At 44.7% G+C, this 23,626-nt stretch overlaps 1 long non-coding RNA gene across 1 annotated transcript in view; it reads right to left on the reverse strand.

Annotated features, from left to right (window-relative positions):
- The window catches only part of LOC142796311 (uncharacterized), a 161,603-nt gene extending 147,158 nt beyond the window's left edge, over positions 1-14,445 (reverse strand). The window contains exon 1 of the long non-coding RNA XR_012893735.1: positions 14,062-14,445. This is a non-coding gene — a long non-coding RNA (uncharacterized LOC142796311). The remainder of the gene's footprint in view (positions 1-14,061) is intronic.
- Between the last annotated feature and the right edge of the window lie 9,181 nt (positions 14,446-23,626).

A 23,626-nucleotide genomic window follows, 5' to 3' on the forward strand; every position in this document is an offset into this window, starting at 1 on the left:
GCTTGTGTCTTCAAGTCTCGCATGAAGTGCTCAAAAGCTTCACCTGGCTCTTGCATTCGTTTTCTGAACAAGTAGCGTTCATATGTCTCATTGCTCTGGCTCTCACAGTACTCGTCAAACTTTTTGACTATCGTAGTGTAATCGGTGTTGCTTTCGCCTTCCGAAAAAACGAAGGTAATAAATACCTCTATGGCTTCTTTGCCTGCAGTTGTCAGCAGCAACGCAGTCTTCGTTTGCTCTGGTTGTGGTTGTCCGGAAGGTTCTGTAGCCGTCAAGAAGAGCTCAAATTTCTGCTTGAACAGTGGCCAGCTCTTGCCTATGTCTCCTGTGAAGCGTACTGCATCCGGCGGTCGAACAAATTCCATCCCGACTGCTCAGCGCGCCGTGGGCACCTACGTGTGCGGCGATGGGTGCGCGGCGCTTCTGACACCATGTATCGATGACATGATACGCCTGGTAGCCGGTGGGGAAACGAACCCGGTTTATTGAACGTCAGCTGGTTATATGCGCTGAATGCGTGCGTATCAGGTACATCTCTACACAGTCCATGCGCATATCTTGCGCCACGTGTACGATACACTACCAAACATTAACTTGTAAAAAACTGAGCAAATATGAGGATTTCTTCAGAAATCTCCCTACTTATCCTAGAAATACTAAATATAACTCACCACTTACTGGAATAGCACGGAAGAATAACAAGCAAGTGAGGCACAGGAAGATGCAGGGAGTTACAAGAACCTAAGCAATTCACAAAATGTAGACCCGAATGACTACACACTCTCTGAGCTTGCAAATGATAATTGCACAAGAAATGGCTCTGCTGAAGATAAATAAAAAATGCAAAGACAACAGACTCAAACTCTAAGATATGTGGCCAATTGAGCAGCCGACCCAAACTTAAGAACTCGAGAGACATTCGTTAGCCCAGAACGTGAACATGGCGTCCTCTTGGTCGAATGGGCTCATGCGCTCGCTGGGGATGCTGGAGTAAAGCTCGTTGTTTTCTTCTTGCAGGCTGAACGCGGAATATTCGACAAGCTCCACTCCTAGGAGTATTGTGCAGCAGCTCACAATGGTCAGTGCACCTCTGGTCGGATCCACTCGCAGCATAACACACAAAAGAGGCAAACATCATACTTAACAGGCAGAAAAGAAGATGTGTGAATATTCGTATAAACTCTAAAGATAAACAACATGCGTCTTGATGAGTTCGTATTGGCAAAGATGCGCACGTAGTAAGGGACTCCATTGCTGACTGCAATACACACCGATTAACTTCCTCCAAATTATGACCATTGCAAAGCACAAAATGACTGTTCGATGAAATTATAAATGCAGTATTCCATCTTAATTCTCCTGATATTCGTGGTATGTACAATTTTCAGGTTGCTCTTGGAGAGAGCTTGAAATTCAAAAAGGGCAGTTTATTCAAGTTTTGGAAATTCTCGGGCATTGTCTCACGGTGACCCGCAGTACAGCCCCAACGACAGTGTTTCCTCGTTGATTCCTTAACCAGGACATAATGCCGACTGTAGCAACTCGAGTAGTCAAGATAGCGCATCTGCCTTGAAAAACTAACCAAGAGAGCAGCTACAGCGGCAGCATTTTCGCCATTTTTTAAACATTTACTTTTGCATCTGCCATCAGCCCAAGTAACGTTGCTTTTGACAAGAACATTACAATACATAGTCATTTATTTATGGTCTTGTTGGGTTATAAAATTATACATTTCTCTCTTACAACTTTAGCTGTGCCCAAAAGTAAGCCAAAATGAAGTTGCTCCCTTGTGTAAAAATGATGTCCAGGTTACAGTATTTACACCCTTGAAAAATAAGCCTAACTGAAGTAAAGCCACACCATCGTAGCACCATTAATTTTGCACCTTTGTATGGATGCCAACTCTTGGTTATTGTTGATCTGTCACGAAAAAAGTGTTGTCCTGGGATGTGGAAGGGCATTGCAGGTGTACTGCTTCCGATAAATTAAATGCTCGAGAATAAGCTATTTGAAGCAAGCGAAGTTGCAAACTACACTGTCACTGGAAGACTACTGTGGTCAAGAAATGTGGGTACTATTGCTGTTTGAGTGCACCATAAAACAGTTATTTTTTATCAGTCAGTAAAGTCACTGTTATTTCAGAGTCCTTGCACAGGGCAACCTTTCAAGAATTTATGCTATTGTCTATAAGTTTTCATATCGGTCTAAACTTAAAACGAAAAGCCACAGTAAATCTGCTCCTCTGTGCTTCAGCTGCTGGGGTGCCTGCTGCGTGAGGCCATCAGACGGGCTAGGCGCAAGCCAGAATGATTTATTATAACGGCACCACGTGTAAAAGGAGCCTGAAGAGTTTAGATTCCAGTATAATGACCAGTCCAATGTGCTTGCATAGCACTGAAGCAATGTAACAAATGTCCCTTTTCTTTGTGTGGACCAGGCTTCTGCATGCAGTGGCAAGAAGTTTTGGGCAGAAGTAGTATGCAGATCTTTATCAGCCACCGTGCAACATGACAGTATGAGTGCAGTGACACCAGGGGTCACTAACAGACACCGCTCGTGGATATCCTCTGTAGTCAAACAATGCGGGGGCAAGCACCATGGCTTTGAGACTGGTGATACGGGAGAAGAACTGCCCACTGCGCATTCTCTGCAACAGTTGGTAGTGTGTGAGTGCACAACAAGGTGACAAAGACTGCATGTGATGCCATGCCACTGCCCTGTGTTCACCAGAGCCAAGCTTTTGACTGAGACCGACCGTCCAAGGTGAGCCCTAAGTCGAAAGGTGAAATGCTGCAAAAGGGCAGCAGTGCAGCCCACACCAATGCTGTCTCACTTCATGGTAAAAGCCATGTAGAGGAGCAGGAAGAATCATCAGTAATATTAGGTGTGTTCAATTCACCTGCATGGGTTCTTCATGGTGCACAACACCGCAGTCCTCGATTCTCTGGTGCGCTGCACCGTGGTGCTCGATTGCTGTGCGGTACAGGATTGGTGCCGCCGGGTGCAGAGTAGGTTTACTACTCGCTAGGTGGTGCCGTCGTAGTGCAGTTGAGAAGCAAGCAACACAAGCAGGCGACGTGTTTTGACTGCACTTCGTTGTGCATGGCATTGTTTGTGGATTTAAACGGTGTTCAACATCAATTATTTCCAGTGGTCGATGATAACGGTGTTATAGTGGTAGACGGCAGCGCAGCGATGCACACAATGCACAATGGTGAGTGAATTTATCTATTAAAATTATCTATTTCAAATTATTAGTTTTATCAAATTAAGAAACTATTAAATTTATATATTAAAAAAGAAACACGGCATAGATGAAGGTGGCGTTTGTTTTCACCTCCTTTCCACTGTTACAGTGCACTGTTTTCTTTGAGCTAATTTATCTCAGCCAGAAAAAGAGACAAACTGGTGCTAAGCTCGTGGTGCTCTGCATGTTTTTCAGAGAGTGATTGCTATCGCGTCTTTCACGAGAGGCTTGCCGGCAGCTGTCGAGAGCGTCAAAGGTCCTCAACAGCGTAAATCAGCTTCAGAACCGGAACTGAGGCTCACTCAACTAGCAGCAGTGCTGTCGTCTCAATGCAAACATCAGCCATCGCTGTCCTCAACGACGGCACCATCTGCACTTGATGACGTGCAAGAAGCACTGTGGAGTGCGAGAGAGAAGATCTCTCATTTCGATGTATAAAGAAATGACTCAACTTGGACAAAAGGCAGAATAAGGTAAATAACAATTATTTACTACTGTGGCATATTTTATGTATTCTGAGCAACTGCAAGAACAAGAAGGCCATAAGGAAACCTCTCACTGACGAGCTGAATAAGTAGTATTCCGAGTTATTGACGCTGTTGCAAGTTCAAAACAAGTGGAAATTTCTGGAGCACACGTACAAGAGAGCACTCTTGAAAAATAAACAGTCGAGAAAAGCTGCCACTCATTGCGATTTCGAAAGGTGCATAGCATAACTTTTTATTGCCTAAAACTAATCACAGTAAGTTCAAATTCACACAGGTGCATGCCTAAAACAAAAATAGGCATTTGGACATTTGGACGGGTGTTCGTTGGTTGGGCGACCTTAACTGCACAAAAAAATAGTTTAGACTGTCCTCTTGAGAGACGAACAAAAAAAAAAAACACCAAGTCACGAATGCATGTGTATATCTATATGCTGTCTGCTTTGCTCATTCAGGTTATGGCAATGCACTAAAGTAATTTAGAATTTGTGTTCTGTTTTAAAGAAAGGGTGCTTGATGTCAATAACTAAACATCGCCAAGGCTAGCCTCTACATCCCTATCGCTGTTGACTAACACAGGTGCTGAATGGCTAACGGTTGCGTGTTCCAGCATAGCCTAGCAGTATTGATGAGAAACAGAACCCTTATCGAGTAGCCAGTTCATTTTCAAGAGTTTTCTCCTTGTGTCTGGTCGAATATTTCAAATAGAATTTCTTTTAAGCTAGATACAACATTAAAATAGTAGATCCTTAACTTTGAGCACCTCCTTTTTAGCTGAAAGCGGAAAAAGAGTCTTTCCTTACTCTAGCACAACTTAAAACACAAGATTTCTGCTCCAGTGTAAGAGAGTGATAAATGAAGTGACCGGAAGTTTCTTGGGTAGCAACATGTATTTTTAAAAATCGTTTATTACGTTAAAATAGGAGCTCTTTGTCCTTCCTTATTTCAACACTTGCACTCGGCCCCAGAGTTCAAACAGCGGGGCCCAGCCTCGTTCTTGTTAGCGGCACCGTCCGGAGCAAAGGAGCAGAGCCGTATTTATTGAAATGCCGTTCACAGAACATTGCACAAGTTCCCCAACCACACCGTTTTTCCCATGAGAAAGCAGGTGCCAATCGGCCAGAGAGACCGCGACAGCCAAATGAAAGTTTACGTGAAATTACTATAATACTTAATTACTGCGTTTTTTCCTTAATTTATTGCTACGAACGTGATGGACTATAGTAAATAAATGTATAAATTTTGGACTATTTAATTTGAAAATTATGTGAATGCATGCACTGTTCAACTGCTGCTCGTAAGATGCAATTTATTGAAAGTGCCACAATATTTGCTGTAGTTATTGCTACTGTTTCATGACCAGGGAGCTCGATGAAGCGCTAGGCAAAGAGCACAACACCAGGCCTAACATTATCTACAGCGCCGGGCGATCTCTCGAAATAAAAGCGGAGAGATGAGAGTGCATACGTGAACTGACCAATGGAATCTTAATTGGTCTTCAAAAAAATATCTGTTAAAGTCACGGGCTTCGACTGAGACTGGTAAAGCGGAGGAAGAAATGCACACTGTGCATTCTCTGCACTTGTTGGCGGTGTGCGAGTGCACCACAAGGTGACAAAGACTGCATGTGATGCCATGCCACTGCCCTGTGTTTACCAGAGCCAAGCTTTTGACTAGAACCAACCGCCCAAGGTGAGCCCTGTGTCGGAAAATGAGGTGCTGCGAAAGGGCAGTAAACAGCCCACACAGGTGCTGCCTCATTTCATGGTAAAGGCCACGTAGAGGAGCCAGAAGCATCATCAGCAATACTGCCACACAGCCTAATATTTACAGCTGGGGGAGCTCTTCCTGGAGGTAGCCGGTTCTGTACGTATAGGAAGCTCAAGAGTAGCTATGAAGAATGAAAAAATGAAGAATGCAGTCGGACATGTAGTGCCACATCAGATAAAACCCCTTTTGTTTTGAGAAAGTAGCAAACGAAGCTGACTTTCCTGATACTTTGAGTTAAACTTGTCACCAAGCAGGGCATGCAAATACAAGAAGACCGAATATTTAACCCAATCAGCACATCAATGGTACGGGATGCAACATTGAGCGCTGTGGTCTATTGCACCGCCATACTATGAAGCTATAAATGTAGTGTATTATTGGACTAATTGCTTCTGCAAAAGAGCACTAAGGACTTCATTTCCTAAAACATAAAACCTAAATTACAAAAAAGATGCCCTTTTGTAAAAAATAGGAGAACAATCACAGGATATCAAAGAACATGATGGGAGCTGACAGGTCGAAACATGTGGGATAAGCAGAAGAACCAGAACTGCTTCAGACAGGCTGGCTGACATTTCGACAGAAGGAACTATCTCGGCAGGCCTGTCTGATGCACTTATTCTATTCGTTCTCCTTACCCCACTACATGCTTCCACCTGTTCACTATTATCCCAATTCTGGAGCTCCATGCCAGCCAACAATGACGAAACAGGGTAGGTGCCCCTTGTTCACCTTGGCACATGTAGCTGTTCTACGTGAGTGCCTATACAAATATTTCCAGGAAATATCTCCATCAGGCCCACAAGCTCTGAACATTAGATACTTGAGGAGGGCACAGACAATCAACACTCTGACACTAGTATGTGACGCACCAACAAACATCACGCACCTTATCACCAATGTAAGAACCAACAACCTGCAAAATCACAGCGCCAGAGAAACAACTGAACCACTAAACGAAATTATACTTTGAATTCAACCACCTCACCCAAACACCCGTATAACCATCACAACTGTGGTCCCTCGACTGTAAAACAAATACTGCCCAGTCATCTATAGAACAACCCCACTGATGAGGCAACATGAGGAAAGGAACAAGCTGAATACACTTATTCTTAACTTGCCACATTTTCACAAGAATGTAGACGCCGTCTACAAAGCTGAAATACAACAGTTACCGCAGCAACAATTGGCCTGGGACAGACTCCACTTAAACCACCCAGGAGTAGTAGTAGCTCAGTGCATTCAACACTTGATAAAAAGGAAATGCCACTTGCATAATAAAAAATCTCAGAAAGCCCTCCACCATCCCTGCCTCCACTAAAACTCTAGGCACCACAACCACACCAACCAACGAAATGTACGCAAAGAGGAAACTTGTACTTGGAAAACACGCTCGTCTGCGAGCCAAAGGTTTATCATGAACTTCAAGAATAGAACTGTTAAAAAAATGTCATGACAGAGCACATGGTAAAGCCTTCCTTCTGCTCAAAAAGAAAATTATTCCTTTTTTGAAAACTTTTCGCACGAGGTCCATATTGAAAAAAAATGCAGGAAATAGTCCTTGTTTGTATTGCTTCCAACATACCATATGCCCCAATTACCAAGAAAATACCTTGAACTATTGTTCTTTAATGGTATGTATAATGTTAATGAAGGAGGGCATATCTTCCTTTTGGCATTGTGTGAATATAGAAGCAGCCATGGCAGTCCTGTATGTTATGTCTGTGAAAATAAAAGCAGCCATAGCAGGCCAGTATGTGATGTATTTGTTCAGCAGAAGACATGAGTAGACGAGGCTAGAAGAGTTTGGCTAGTGTCGTGAGCAGACGCCTCTCTCAACCGTCGCACTGAAACGTGTTTTTATAACGCCGCTAGGTGCGCTGTGTTCCGGAGACAAGTTAGAGGCGAGCTGAGGAGCTGGCCCTACTGCCACTGCTGACCATTGTTTGTTTCCTTGTGTTGGTGCTTGGTTGTGTTGAAGCGCAAGTGTTGTTCGTCTCTGCACGTGGTGAGTCAACGTATGCCTCTCTTCTGCTTTATTGCGGCTTACCTGATATGCTTCCGCCGAGCATCAACTGTGGCATTATCGTGATTTCTTCATATTTTTGAGTATGCCTGCTAAGAAAGGCAGGACATGCTTTGTGCCGCCATGCAAAGACGGGTACAAAACGTTTGCCGAAAAAGTTTCCCTGTTCCGTGCCCCAACGGATGCTCTTCATCGACGAGAGTGGGCAAGAAACATAAACCGAGAAGACAGAGTGCTCGACAAGACATGCGTTGTGTGTTCTCGTCATTTTGACGACTGCTTAATTGTGAGGGCCTTAAGCACATCATTAATGGAGAGCTTGTAGAGATAGACCGTGGGCGACCAACTCTTGATGAGGACACCGTCCCGACTATCTTTCCCGACGCACCCTCTTACATGTTTAAAAGTACGCCGGAAAAAAAAAAAAGGAAAGACCGGACTCTAGCAGAAAGTTTCACTCCAGCATTGAAACAGCAAGAACTGCTGAAACAGCAAGAAACAGCAAGAGCTGGAAACAAACACATGGAAGATGACGCTGATCAGGAACCTCAGAAGGACCGCCGCTCAGGGGTAACATGGCACCTGTTCAGCGACATTCTACTCCCTTTAGCGCACTGCAACAGAATTGTGCTTGAAAACGACCGTGCTGCGGTACGCTTTGGGTGGCACCACAGCACTGGTTGGCAAGTGTCAGAAAGCATGTACTCTTCACGCCCTGCACAGATAAGGCGCATACCGATACAGCTGTGTACCATTGTTGTGTGTGTTCTGTCGCAGCGTGAAGGTCGAGAAAGCTTGTGTTGGAACAGCTGATCCCGCTGTGGCTGTGTTGACAAGGGCATTCTACCATGCTTATTTGCATGCATTATACCAGCATTATACCATGCCCAGAATTCGCAATTGAGCCCACCTGCGCAGAGCAGTGTGTTCGCAATGGAGGTGGAAACTTCGCAAAAAACTGCATGGGGGTCTCAGCAGACAGAAGGCTCTATTTACAGTGTAAACACACCAAGAAGCTGGCTCAGAACAAGTCATCCCAGCTTAAGAAAAAACCTCTAATTTTCTACAGACAATGCAGTGCCAAGAAGTCTCTCCAAATGCTGCGGACTAGAATAAAGCTTGGTGTTGCAGAACTTAGTGTGTTGAATGACTCAATTGCATACTCTGTCCTAAGGAGAAAGATTAGTGGGCTTTCACCAAAACAGTGTCTTGCTGTGAAAACCTGCTTTGAAGGGGCCCGCAGAAAATCAAGGTGTGGCATGCAGTATTACAAGTTGTGGATTTTGGAATGCATACTTAAGCGTATGTGAAGTCCCAAATCATACGAGCGTGTCAGGCGGCAGGAGATAATGGCACTGCCTAGTAAATCCTGCTTAGATAAGCATATGCAGAGTTTCGAAAGTGCATTTGGCTTCAATACCAAGATTCTTTCTGCTCTGAAGCTGAAGACCCAGGGCATGGAGAAGCTTTGTTGCCATGGTGCACTTGTGCTTGATGAAGTGAAACTTTTTCAAAGCATCGCTGCAAAACCATCTTTTGAGCTCACTGGTTTCGTGGAACTTGGTCCATTTACAAAATATTCTACGAAGACTACAAGTGACCATAGACTTGACATGTTCCAGCCATTTCAAGGTGGGTACACCTACTCTACAAGGTTTCAGCACTCCAACATTGCATACATTTTCACGTAGTACCAAGATAATAGTCATGTTTATTATGTCACTTCATTTACAGAAGAGCAATAAGCCATGCTACTGTTTTGCCTTAAAGGCAGCACTTTGCTCTCAACTCACTTTTTTTGGTACTGCCCCTCATTTTCGCAAGAAAATGGACATAAATACTTCGTGTATTTGCTGCCCGTGGAAATGTTAAAGCTCCTGTACTGTCCGAAATTCTGTTGGAGGTCACGCTACTAGCTGAGAAGGCTGGGCTCTTCATCGACTTTTGGACCAGTGAAGGTGCTTTATGGAATTGCTCCCACTGGAAACAGTTTAGCATCAAACGTGGGCACTTTATGTGGTGCAGCAGCATTCACACTAGCTTCTTCACACACTAGCTTCGTCTAGCCCTTTTACAAAGAGACCTTGAAAAACCTTTAGAGGGCCAAGAGACCATTCAATGAAGCAGTGCACGTGGAAAATAAATGGCAAATCGAATAAAACAAGGTGTAACATAGTGTAACAAGGTGTAACATAACAAAACTGTCTGGAAAATACTTATTTTTCTATACTTATTTTTCTAGCTTTCCAGCTCCGTTTAATGACCATGGTGCAGACGTGTCGGCCGGCTGGCAGTCAAACAATGCTGTTTAGAAAGGGTATGATTTCTACGACAGAGCAAACAGATGGAACACAAGAAAGGCACACGAGGACACCTGTCACAGTGTGCCTTTCTTGTGTCCCATTTTTGTGTTTTGTATTTTTACCTGAGTAATTCGTAAGTGCCATACAAAAAAGCGCTATTCGCCACTTTAGCAGTTAAAAAACTGCAACTGAGGATTTTCTGGAAAATGCAAACAGAATGCCCTACATATTAAACTTGCTCTGACCCTCGTCAGACTACAAGTATGAAAATGCACCGTAAATAATGATTATAAGCTTTGCGGTATTGATTATAAACAGTATGTACGGCAGAATGCAGCACACGTGCAGCAAAATTTTCAGCTTACATATAAACTGCATTGCAACCAGCTTCACGTGCTCAAGTTCGGTGACTGAAGCATCCTCGGTGATGACGTATGCATTTGACGGCAATGTGCCGAGTAATCGCTACCTTTGTAGCCATAATCGAGCATTCCGGTGCTGTTGCTGTGTGTCTTGAATCTTAATGCAGAATATTTTTTGGTAAGTCAGGGAGGATCGAGTTCAACTGGCGCTTCAGGGATGCCTGTGGTCTGTCTGGAAGCACACTGCCGACACACTTTCGCGCAGCAGATGCAAAGCGCAAGTTGTAGCGAGTGAACTGAACGTATGCACGCATGGGTGGCTTTCATCCCTTGTAGAATGTACAAGAAAGAAGGGATAAAAGAAGAGAGTGTGAGAGATGGCTTCTGAAAAGGTGAACTCCCACAATATATTTTTTCAAGTTCCCAAAGCCATGTTCCCCCATTATACGACAGCATCTTACTGCTCCCTTCTTCGCAACTACAGGTTTCACATGGCAGTCGTACTTGCTTGGGGTCCCTGCATGCGGGCGGTACTGCAAGGTGGCTGAGGACCATGGTGGCAAAGCACACTCTATTTCTCCAAGGCTCGCTCAGAAATGCAGGAACCACAGTGTTTGTATGTGTCTAAAGTAATATATTCATGCGTTCTTCTGCTGGAGAGCCTCCAACATTTGTGGTTGTTCTGTCGAACGAGCCGCATGCGAGGTCACCTTTCTTCTCGCCGCTTCAGTGTTCATCGTATCAGGCTACTGTGTTTGTAAAACAATGTAAAAATGTGGTCAAGAAGGATTCACAAAAATCGCTGTGCATCTTCCTTTGTCTTCCATATTGTTTGTAGATCAATTCAGCAGCATCACAACCAATGGCAAGCGTATGTCCTCTGTTTACGAGAAAATGCATGACCACCCTTCTGGAGACACCATTTGCCAGCAGAAAACACAAGCCCCAAGGAAAACAGAAAACACATGTTTAGAAGCACCTGCTTATCTTTAGAACTTTGAGTGGGCATTGTCCCCACGTTTCTGAATACATACAGCTCCTCTACAGAGTTGAAAGAGGAAAGACACGAATCACCCGTCCCCATCCTTGGCTGCAGGCAACACATTCGGAGTGTGGCGAAGCAGCAGGACTTCTGTGTTTTTTTTTTGTTTTTTTTGCAGTAGCTGAGTACGTAAGCAGTTCTTCGAACATGTGGTTTCACATTGAAGACATGAGCGCTGCACCGTATCCGGTTCAGAACTGGCCTTTATCCCTCCTGTTTCGGAGTTCCGAGTGTGTGGCGAGAGTGGACGGGCCACTCACGTTCTTACTGTTGCCGGACTCAGCCTTCCGCGAATGGCATGTCGCCTGAGTTCACTTCGAACAGGCGATGATTTCGCTAGCGCCTCGGACAACGGAGAGTGATGTATTTCTGTCGTGGTGTTGATGGAGGGAATACTGTTGCTGCATTTCTAAGATTGCATCGTTATGTTTTTGGAAGGGAATGGATTTTGAATAAAGAATCTTGGGTAACCGTTTTTGGCGAGTTTGCTCAATATATTGTGTTCTTATTTTTTTTAGTTGTGTGCTGCAGTGAATTGCCGCTCATGGCATTACTGTGTTTACTACTGATGTTATTTTCAGGTTGCGAAAACATCCAAAAGTGACAATAAGCCTCAGTTTCAAAGGGGAACTGAATATTTGTTCAATAAATTTAGATGAGAAAACAAATGTGACTTGAATCTCTTGAAATGACAGTCCTTGAGATGAATCTGGGCCTTGGGCAGATACGGCAACCGTTGGAATGAATTAAAAGCATGTCTTTCGGGGTGTTTCATTGGTATATTTGTCGTGGCGACATGCAGACACGGGCTCAAAGTTCGAGATAGTGAAATATTTATGAGAGTTTCTATATCTAACAAACTTACTGCATTGTAATCAGGCAAGAAAAAGAAGAGTAGCACATGTATCTGGAAAGGCACAAGTGCCTGAAATACTCGTTTTTTCCTTTTTTTCATTCCAGAGGATCAATAGTTACCTTCATCTTGCCAATTTGGATTATACACTGTTCGCACATCAACAGTGGTGCTAATTGGAAAGATTTTAAATCTAAACAGCATTGTAGCAGCGACATGCGTTTGCCGTCGAATAGGCACCTTTGTTCTTACTCCGCATTTTGAGGAGCTCATTTTGATTCATGATGCAAAAAGAATGTTTTTCGGCGAGTATTGTGCTTATTGTTGACTACCTAAAGAAATATAAGCTACATGACAGACACACTTCGTGTTCACTATATGTAAAAGATCAGGGAAAAAGTAAAGCGACTGCCATTGGCATTGAAACTAGAAATGGGCGACACATTTAACAGTGTTTCACTTTCGTAGGAAGCAAGGAGGTCATTGAATGAATTTGAAAACACTTATTTTTACAAAAAATTAACTTTATGACTTTTGATTTGAAGAAAGTTGCGCATTTAAAGCAACATGAGCGTAATGTGTTCACTTCGCAACTTCGTTACATCATGCCCTTAGGATCAATAAATGAAGCCGTGTAATTCGAATAATTTAGTGCTATCTCGGCACTTCAGATCTTAATCTCTAATTGCATGAGGAGCGTCCAGGTAAACCAAGTATTTGCAGCATGCAAGTCAATGCAGTAGATTTGCCCGTGTGGACCAGATAATGTTATAAACGGTAAACACTGCAAACTCTTGTTCTGAACATAAATGTATGTAGCATTGCATACACAGCTAGTTGAGCTTCTAGACGTAATACACTTTTAGGTCACATGCAGTGTGCACCGAAGCCTATGGCCAAGTCACAGAGGGTATTGTCATCGTACACAGCCCCTCTATATCTCCCACCAAGAATGAAATATGAACGGTCAGATTGACGTCTCATGAAAGCATCTTTTTGTTTTTTTCATACAAATCTGCTTCACTGGAAGTGAATGCAGAGTCACAGAGCATGCGGTTTCTGCTCTTTCAGTTTAGAAGTAGACACGTGAATGCAACATAATAGAATAAATGAAAGAATTTTCCCCTCAAGCCACTCCTTGGATTGGAAACGACAACTTGAAAACAAGGCTGCAAATACGGAGGGGGGGGTGGGGGTACAACTCCTGATTCTCCTCCCTCCCCGTCGGTGCGCCACTGACGACTCGGCGACAAGGACATCGGGGCATTTAAAAGAGGGATTAAGTGTGCCTCTAGGAGGGCGATAACAACCTTCTATACCTCCCCCCCCCCCCCTATGCGCCAATGGCCGGAACCATAGACAATTCTGAAAATCAAGAATAGTAAACAAATGCACCAAAAGGTAGACTAAATATACAGTACGTAAGTGTTGCCGCGAAACATGCTGAGGGCGAGATTTTAGGGCGGCATAAATGTCGCGTAGATTCGAAATGGGCCGCACCTTTTGAACCGGTCAGGGATACGATCCAACTTATCTCTGCGCGCGTCTAGAATTGTACGCATGCCTTACTTATGCTGCATCAGTACCCAGACACAAAGTTTATGTACTGTTAACATCTACACCTGCATATGACAGGCGAACTTATAAAAGTGGTCTTCGCAATTCTATATTATCTAGCATATTATTAAGCACCACGTCATTATATAATCTCGCATCACGTGTGCCCCGCACACGAGACGTTACGGTGAGGACTTATTTTGTCCGCACCCGTAGAAAGAAAGCAAGTTTTGTCGTTCGCTGGAAAAATAACTAGTCGCCGCAATAAGTTGGCTTCTTCGGCGACTGCGCAGTCTGTTACACATCTCGGAGCTGAAGTGTGATGTGTTCCACCAGAGCACGCATTGGGGAGACCTAAAAATTGTCGGACAAAAAGCATGCTTTGGGGCACGTTTCTTCGGACCCACACTTACCGGATGGCGACAATGAGAAGACGAGACGAGCTGCCCTTGCTTATCGTTTCTTCTGAAGTTGCTGCGCTACCCCTCGGCTACTCGACAATGAGAAAATTCTCGAATGCTGGCAGCTGTTCCGTGTGCACTCCATTGTTCACGCAAGCGTTCCCTCCCGGAAAGGCAGCCTCTATGCACGGAACAACTGGCAACCACACATTTCACGAAGGGCAATCAGAAATTAACGCTTTAGCAGGTTGTCGAGTTCATTACAGTCCTTTGTCATTCTAAATTAACGTGCTGTTGTCAGATAGGAAGGAGACGCGGCGCCGAAGCGCTTTGTCCCAGAGTCACACTTAACTCATCAACCCATCATCATCTTACGTCTGTCAACGTGACCACAACGACTCACGCACGTCGCAAAACGCGCCAAGTGTGGACCAGGGTTGCTGCAAGCAAAACTAAAATACTGCTCACTCTAGCAAAACAAAAACTTACTAATGCTAATAAAACTGAAAAATAAACAAAGTAAATGCTAAAAATATGCTTTTCAAATTATTGTAGAGTTTTCAAAAATTATGAATAGTTTACTGCAGTGACGTAGAACTTTACAGTTCAGAAATTCAGCACCTGCACAAGTTAACGCGAGACGAGAGAAGCCATTCGACACTTTGGCTACAGTGGCTAGAATAGGGGAAGTTAGGGTGCCTCGATGCGAGGGGCGTGTGCATCAAGGCACCCTAGGGGAAGTGTGAAGACCGCGCTAAAGTGAGCTAGAATAGGGTAGTGGGCTCACTCACCGGCCGGCGCCATGCATTGCGGTGACGCCGTCACGCCGCCAATGTCACACAAAAGTGCTTCGGCGCGACTCCGTGGTGTGGCGCCACCGCCGCATTAAATGTAGCGAGCGTTGGCGCTGGGGCAGTTGCTGCCTGTTTGGAGTGGCGGCTGGTGTGTGCGAGTTTTGTTACTTTGAGAACTCGTCGCGCTTTGCATCCTCAACCCCTTAGGTTCTTCGGCGAACAGTGATGTGGCCTGACAAGCAGTGACCCTCAAACGAGGTTAAAATGCTTCCGCGGCGGCAAAACCACTGTTTTGCGCCAAGCTGTCGTACAGGTTACGTCCACGTGAAGGGCAGCAAGAAGCCGTCTTTGTTCGGCGTTCCGAAGGATGCAGCCCCGAAGAAGCAATGGGAAAGAAATTTGCATCGAGCGGACAAAGGCCTGGACGACACATCTGCCGTGTGTGACCTTCATTTTCAGCCGAAGTATGTGCTACGGGACTACGTGCATACAATCTACGTGACTGGACTGCGTGTGACTATAACCAGTGTGCTAGAAATGCTTTCTTATTTGACAGGGAAAGTAGCATTTAAATACATAAGGACATCAAAGACCAGCCAAGACCCATTAGAAAATTTATTTGGTATTATACGTCAGTCATCCGGCAGCAACGACCACCCCACGCCAACTCAGTTTTTGCTAACTATTACTTGTCTGTCATTCTATGGTCTCGTGAAAACAGTTAGCCAGGGGAATCGTGACCAAGGCGAGCTAGCTTCATTGCTGGAGATCAATGCTGCTACTGACACACTGCCACAAGACGATTCAGTTGGCAGTGCAAGCAGTGTGAATGAGCCTATAGTGCCAGCACCTATTGACCACAACCAGCATATTCCTAGAAGTTATTCCAGGCTGATCTTTTATGTTGCTGGCTATATTGCGCGAAAGTGTGTGATTAAAACAAACTGCGAAGTTTGCATAACACTACTCACGATGCCAGCTCAAGGAAAAGATTTTCAGCTCACTCGTCTAACCACCTTTCGTGACAAAGGTGGACTGTTGTATCCGTCTAGCTACCTTAAACAGTTTTGAGAGCAAGCTAGAAAACATGTTTACAGAGTGCTTTTCTTGCTACAAGTTGCATTCTGACAGCATTTTGGATGTATTGACAATCGTGAAAGAAAAGTTTTCCCAAGAAGTTGGGCGCACACAACATGCTCCTGGCCTCTCAAAAGACGTAATCAGCTTTTGTATTGTTGCGCGGTTTTGTGAAAGGCATTAATTCTGATAGAACCGAGAAGCGGGAAAAGGCAAAGCATGTAAAGTTGAGCCGCTGCTCCTGAAGAAGAAATATCCAGTAAGCAACTGTGCCCAATATATATCTGATGAATAAATTTTCATGTACTTGTGCCCAGTACTTGGCTTCCTGTTTTTCTTATCTGTGGATTTTTACAGTCTTTGCACAGCAATATTCAGTGCATAAATAGCCAAATTACAGAGCCAAGATAATAGAGATATGCAGAAAGAATGAGCAGCTGAAATTTTTGTAAATGCTGTGAAATGTATAACATTAAGAGGTCGTGGTAAACTCCCGAGTGTGTGCCAAGGTCAGCATCGCTAATAATTTCACACGCTCGTAAAAGGCGTGCGTGACGAAAGTATAGGGCCCGAGAAATGCAAAGAATCCAGTTTACAATCGATAACCACGCAACGTAAGCTCTGAAAAGTTCGCCATCGCTGCTTATCACTTGTAAGAGAATTTAAATGCATCTCATGTTTGCACAGCATCTCTTGCATGCATCGAGTTCTGCATGCAGTTTAATCGTGCGAGTTACGCCGACAGAGTTTATGAAAAGAATGTTTTCTACAGCTTTATTCGCACGAGTACTGACGGTATTCGGTGTGTTTCATTTAACATCAAATAACGAGCTAACAGTATAGCTGCATACACCATGCTACAGTGTTCTAGATGGTTACCTACGCGCACATGTACGCCAACGGCCTACGCACCAAGCTCCACGCTAGTTTTCTTTCTTTATTTTTATTGTCTTAGCGACATCAGCATCACCGTTTACACTGCCGAAATTCGCGCGCATTTCCGTCCAGTACATGGGATAACAGCGCACGAAAAGAATGATTTCAGTTGCGCACCAACGCCTCCGTTAGGCAGTGCCCTACATTGAAGTCGCTGGTGGCGCCACCACACGTGTGACATACCCGGCGTCAAGCAGGGGACCCCAGCAAGCCCACTACCCTATTCTAGCTCACTTTACCCGCGCCGCCTGCGCTACAGTGGCTAGAAAATAGAATAGGGAAAGTGTGAAGACCGCGCTGACGCTCTCCACCGATGCCTTGACCGGCGCTTTCTAGGTGGCGCTGGTTGTAGCTTACACGTTCAGGCTGTCAAGGTGGATGGACGTGTTTTTTGAGCGCTCCGGATCGACTGCGCAGATAAGTGTTTTTGCATGTTTTGAGCTTGTCTCTATAATTATAAGGCAGCGGTTGAAATCTTCGTAGCACTTATTTTATGGTACGGCTTTTTCGGGGGCCAGTCACCAGGTATTTATTAGTTAGTGCGGGTGTGTGTGTGTTTGAATTTTTTTGTTGTTGTTTTTTTTTCTTTTGCCACCCCGTTGGGGAGGTGCGCGTACATTGAACACGCAAATTTTTGTAGTAGAACTTGGACTTTTTTTTTCGTAGTGCAGGGCTCGAGTTTAGTAATTATCGAGTATAGGGACAATTAGTGTCAGAAAGGCATGGTTAAAAAGACTGTAAAGTGTTCAGGATGTGGAGTGGGTTTGAAAGTGAACCCAAGCGTAGAAGCGGATGGAGAAGAGGCTGACGCGAAGTGTAGGCAATGTGAGGTCGAGGAAAAAATGGAGAAAATGATGGTTGCCCAGAGTGAACTGCTGATGAGAATCGCCAAACTCGAGACTGCGTTGGCGACAGAGCAAGAAAAAACGAGGGCAATGGGAGAAAGACTGAAGTCCGCCGAGGAAGTGCTAGCGAAGCTGAACAAAGCAGCGACCTACCGAGAGAACAGTAGGGAACCGGCAACCAGAACGGTGGAGAAGGAAAAGCAAGCAAGCTTGGAAAAAACAGGTTTAGCCGGTTCAACTGTCGCAAGGCCCAGCTTCAGCGAGGTAGTGGTGGGGCAGGAAGGGAACAAAAGAGCCGGCGTCACAGGTGCAAGTAGCCCCCAGGTGCAGAACGCTCCAGCGGAAAAGTCACAGCATGTGATAATCGCCGGGGACTCAAATTTAAATCGATGCACAGAAGCCATCAAAGAGAGGGTAAGAGGTGACAAGAGGGTTGCAGTAGGGGCGTTCCCAGGACGCAAGCTGGAAGCAGTCATGAAGCAAGCGAGCGCAAAGCTCAAAACGACAGCTGATAGACGCAACCTCGTGATAATTTCAGGCGGTTTAAACGATGTCCTAAATGAAGATGCAGCAGGACTAGCAGCCACACTGGCGAAAGGCGTCGATGACATGCGCGCCACTTCTCCTAAGGTGCAGGTAGTGATATGCACGATACCGGAGGTACCGGTGCGTGATAGCAACCTGCAAAGAGCAGTGGTCAACGCAAACCAAGAGATATGGCGGATGAGTCGAGAGAAAGGCTTTGAGGTGGTGGAAATAAACAGAGAGGTGCATAGGTGGGGGGGGGGGGGGTTCAACGAGACAGAATTCACTTCGATGGGCGGCTAGGTCATGAGGTGGGTTGGCGACTTGCAGGACGCGCAGTAGCTTTTTTGGGGGGCAAGCGAGCCCTTCGGGGTGCAGGATAGCTAGTAACGAAGAAAACAACCAGGGAGACTCTTCGACAGGTGGTATGGACAGATACGATTCCAAAGTGGCACCAATATCCAAGATACGTAGAGTCCGGGGCATAAATAGACGTAGCCACGAGCGCCGAGCCAATTCAGACATAGGGTATATTAACATGCAGGGTGGTAGGAACAGGCTGAAGTGGGAAGAGATAGAGGAACAGCTAAGGGAAGAGAGGCCGATGGTATACGGTTTTGTAGAAACACATCTCAGGGACATGGAACAACCTCTGAACAATCCGGACTACGCGTGGGAGTATTGTAATAGAACAGAAGGCAGCAGAAAGGGGGGTGGTATTGGGGCATTCATTCATAAAAGTACAGACTGGCAAAGGGTCAAGCAGGAGTGCAAGGAACATTTATGGCTAAAAGGGAAAGTGGCAGGTCAAATGACACTCCTTGGTTTCGTGTACTTGTGGACGGGAGCAAAGGCCAGAGAGGAAAACCAGGCAATGGTAGAGTGTATATCAAAGGACATTCAGGAGTTAGGAAGAGAGTGCGAGATAATTATACTAGGAGACATGAATGTGCACATAGAAGATATAGATGGGTATACAGACCCGACAGGCAAAATGATCATGGATATGTGTGAAAGGCTTGATTTGATCATTTGCAACAGTACCGAGAAGTGTGAAGGGCAAATAACATGGGAGGTAGGAAGGCTTCAGTCGACGATAGATTATGCACTGATGTCACATAGGATGTATGATAAGCTCAGGGAAATGCACATAGATGAAGGTGGCTCCAGAAGTCTGGGTAGCGATCACAAACGTATCAAGCTAAGTTTTGGAAGAGCAGTGAAAGTGGGAAGGAGACAAGATGAGAAACTACAGGAAAATTTTTATCCAGAAAGGCAAATTGAAATAGCCACTAAACAAATTGAGAAAGTAATCACGGAGGATAATAAGACAGTGTGGACATACACGAATCTAATTAGACTCTTTGAGATAGAGCTTGCTAAGACGCGTGACAAGTCACCCCGGAAAAGAAGACACAAACCCAAAAGTTGGTGGGATGAGGAAGTTAAGAGAGCCATAGCAAAACGTCAAGAAGCCTCTAGGGAACACCGACATGCCAAGCAGCGGGGTGAACCGACAGATGATGTTGAAAGAAAATGGGAAACCTTTCTAAGCTGTAGAAGGGATGCATCCCTTCTGATCAATGAAAAGATTAAAGAAAGGGAGCTCAATGGCTGGCAGAAGTACATAAAAAAGATAGAACGGGCAGCTGCGAAATTTTGGAACCATCTAAACTCCCTAAGAAATGAGATTAGCCTAGAGCAGAGTTTTATAACTACAGCCCAAGGTGCTAGGCTAGATGGGGACGAAGCTATAGAATATATAAGAACAATGGTGACACAAAAATTTCAACAAAGAAGTACTTTATGCACCACAATAGACAAAGACGAATCAAGTGGTGCAATGGCTCCAGTTTCACAACAAGAGTGGGAAAGGGCTGAGAAAAGGGTTCCTAGTAGTACATCAACAGGCCCAGATGGCATTCCAATTAGGCTGATAAAAACATTAGGTCCGAAGTCTAAGCAGGCTCTGAGAGAGGCAGTGGGTACAATAATAATCGATGGTGAAGTTCCCGATGGATGGAAACTTAGCAGGATGAGCATGATCTATAAAGGAAAGGGGGACAAAGCTGACATAAACAACTACCGTCCTATAACAGTGACATCAGTGGTCTACAGGCTGGCGATGCAGATTATAAAGGAAAGACTGCAGGCGTGGATAGAGGATGAGGGGGTGCTGGGGGTACTGCAGAATGGGTTTCGGAAACACAGGAGGTTGGAAGACAATCTGTTCTCACTGACGCAGTGCATCGAAATAGCAGAAAAAGAACACAGGCCCCTGTGGCTAGCATTTTTGGATATCAAGGGAGCGTACGATAGCGTGGTTCAAGAGGAATTGTGGGGAATACTGGACACACTAGGCGTGGAACATGTAGTCACTAATCTTTTAAAGGGTGTCTATAAAGGTAACAAGGTAGTTATAAAGTGGGAAAAACAGGTATCCAAGCCTGCAGAGGTAAAACGGGGGCTTAGGCAGGGGTGCCCCCTGTCACCTTTATTATTCATGATGTACCTACAAGGATTAGAGGCAAAATTAGAGGGAAGTGGACTGGGCTTCAACCTCTCTTTAGTCAAACAAGGAAAACTTATTGATCAGGCACTACCAGCATTAATGTACGCAGATGATATAGTGCTAATGGCCAACAACAAGGAAGATTTGCAGAGATTGATGGACATCTGCGGTAATGAGGGAGATAGGTTAGATTTTAGATTCAGTAGGGAAAAATCAGCAGTCATGATTTTCAATGACAACGAAGGTAGTGAGCTTAGAATACAGGAGGTCACGCTAGAGATAACAGATAAATACAAATATTTGGGCGTATGGATAAGCAATGGGACCGAGTATCTGAGGGAGCACGAAATATACCTGACGACTGAAGGTAACCGGAATGCAGCAGTCATGAAAAATAGGGCACTGTGGAATTACAATAGGTATGATGTTGTGAGAGGAATATGGAAAATGGTCATGGTTCCTGGGCTGACGTTCAGCAATGCGGTCTTGTGCATGAGATCAGAAGTTCAAACAAGATTAGAAATTAAGCAACGTGGAATAGGTAGGCTTGCTTTAGGAGCTCACGGGAATACACCAAATCAGGGAGTACAAGGTGATATGGGATGGACATCATTTGAGGGCAGGGAAGCTAGCAGCAAGATAAAATTTGAGAAGCGATTGAGAGAAATGGGGGAAGAGCGTTGGGCTAGGAAGGTTTTCAGCTACTTGTACATGAAAAATGTCGATACAAAATGGAGGAAGCGAACCAGGAAGTTGACTGGTAAATACTTAGAAAACAACAGGTGGCCAAACCAAAAAGAACTATCGGTCAAGAAGAAAGTGAAGGAAACGGAGACTGACATGTGGAGAATGGGCATGATTAAGAAGTCCGCACTAGAGATCTATCGAACTTTTAAGCAGGAAATTGCCAAGGAAAGGATCTATGATAATACTCGGGGTAGTTCTCTACTGTTTGAGGCCAGGACGGGAGTACTGCGAACCAAGACATATCGGGCCAAATACGAAGGGGTCGACACAGTATGCAGTGCGTGTGGAGAGGAAGAAGAAACTGCCGAACACTTGATAATGTTCTGTAAAGGGCTTCACCCTATAGTTCAGGATGATGGCGCAGAGTTTTTCAAAGCACTGGGATTTAGGGACAGCGAGGGCAAAATAGACTTTAAGCGGGTAGACTTAACTAGAAGGAGGTTATCTGATTGGTGGCTAAAGTCAAGGCACGAGTGAAAATTAAACCCTTCACTGCGAAGTACGAATCCTCAACTTCATTATTTAAAGGAAAAAAAAAAAGATAGATGTAATGGTTAGTTCACTAAGTATCACGGCTAGGTGGCGTTAGCCGCCGCCCGATCTAAAGGGTACGGCCACATCCATCCAGCCATCCATCCATACGTCATATTATACTAGGAGACATGAATGCGCACTTAGAAGATATAGGTGGGTATACCGACCCGACAGGCAAAATGATCATGGATATGTGTGAAAGGCTTGATTTGATCATTTGCAACAGTACCGAGAAGTGTGAAGGGCAAATAACATGGGAGGTAGGAAGGCTGCAGTCGACGATAGATTACGCACTGATGTCACATAGGATGTATGATAAGCTCAGGGGAATGCACATAAATGAAGGTGGCTCCAGAAGTCTGGGTAGTGATCACAAACGTATCAAGCTAAGTTTTGGAAGAGCAGTGAAAGTGGGAAGGAGACAAGATGAGCAACTACAGAAAAATTTTTATCCAGAAAAGCAAATTGAAATAGCCACTAAACAAATTGAGAAAGTAATCACGGAGGATAATAAGACAGTGTGGACATACACGAATCTAATTAGACTCTTTGAGCTAGAGCTTGCTAAGACGCACGGCAAGTCACCCCGGAAAAGAAGACACAAACCCAATAGTTAGTGGGATGAGGAAGTTAAGAGAGCCATAGCAAAACGTCAGGAAGCCTCTAGGGAACACCGACATGCTAAGCAGCGGGGTGAACCGACAGATGATGTTGAAAGAAAATGGGAAACCTTTCTAAGCTGTAGAAGGGATGCATCCCTTCTGATCAATGAAAAGATTAAAGAAAGGGAGCTCAATGGCTGGCAGAAGTACATAAAAAAGATAGAACGGGCAGCTGCGAAATTTTGGAACCATCTAAACTCCCTAAGAAATGAGATTAGCCTAGAGCAGAGTTTTATAACTACAGCCCAAGGTGCTAGGCTAGATGGGGACGAAGCTATAGAATATATAAGAACAATGGTGACACAAAAATTTCAACAAAGAAGTACTTTATGCACCACAATAGACAAGGACGAATCAAGTGGTGCAATGGCTTCATTTTCACAACGAGAGTGGGAAAGGGCTGAGAAAAGGGTTCCTAGTAGTACATCAACAGGCCCAGATGGCATTCCAATTATGCTAATAAAGACATTAGGTCCGAAGTCTAAGCAGGCTTTGAGAGAGGCAGTGAGCAAAATAATAATCGATGGTGAAGTTCCCGATGAATGGAAACTTAGCAGGATGAGCATGATCTATAAAGGAAAGGGGGACAAAGCTGACATAAACAACTACCGTCCTATAACAGTGACATCAGTGGTCTACAGGCTGGCGATGCAGATTATAAAGGAAAGACTGCAGGCATGGATAGAGGATGAAGGGGTGCTGGGGGTACTGCAGAATTTGTTTCGGAAACACAGGAGGTTGGAAGACAATCTGTTCTCACAGACGCAGTGCATCGAAATAGCAGAAAAGGAACACAGGCCCCTGTGGCTAGCATTTTTGGATATCAAGGGAGCGTACGATAGCGTGGTTCAAGAGGAATTGTGGGAAATACTGGACACACTAGGCGTGGAACATGTAGTCACTAATATTTTAAAGAAAATGTATAAGAGTAACAAGGTAGTTATA

Source organism: Rhipicephalus microplus, chromosome 2 (genome assembly GCF_043290135.1).
Source record: "Rhipicephalus microplus isolate Deutch F79 chromosome 2, USDA_Rmic, whole genome shotgun sequence".
NCBI classification, from domain to species: Eukaryota; Metazoa; Arthropoda; class Arachnida; order Ixodida; family Ixodidae; genus Rhipicephalus; species Rhipicephalus microplus.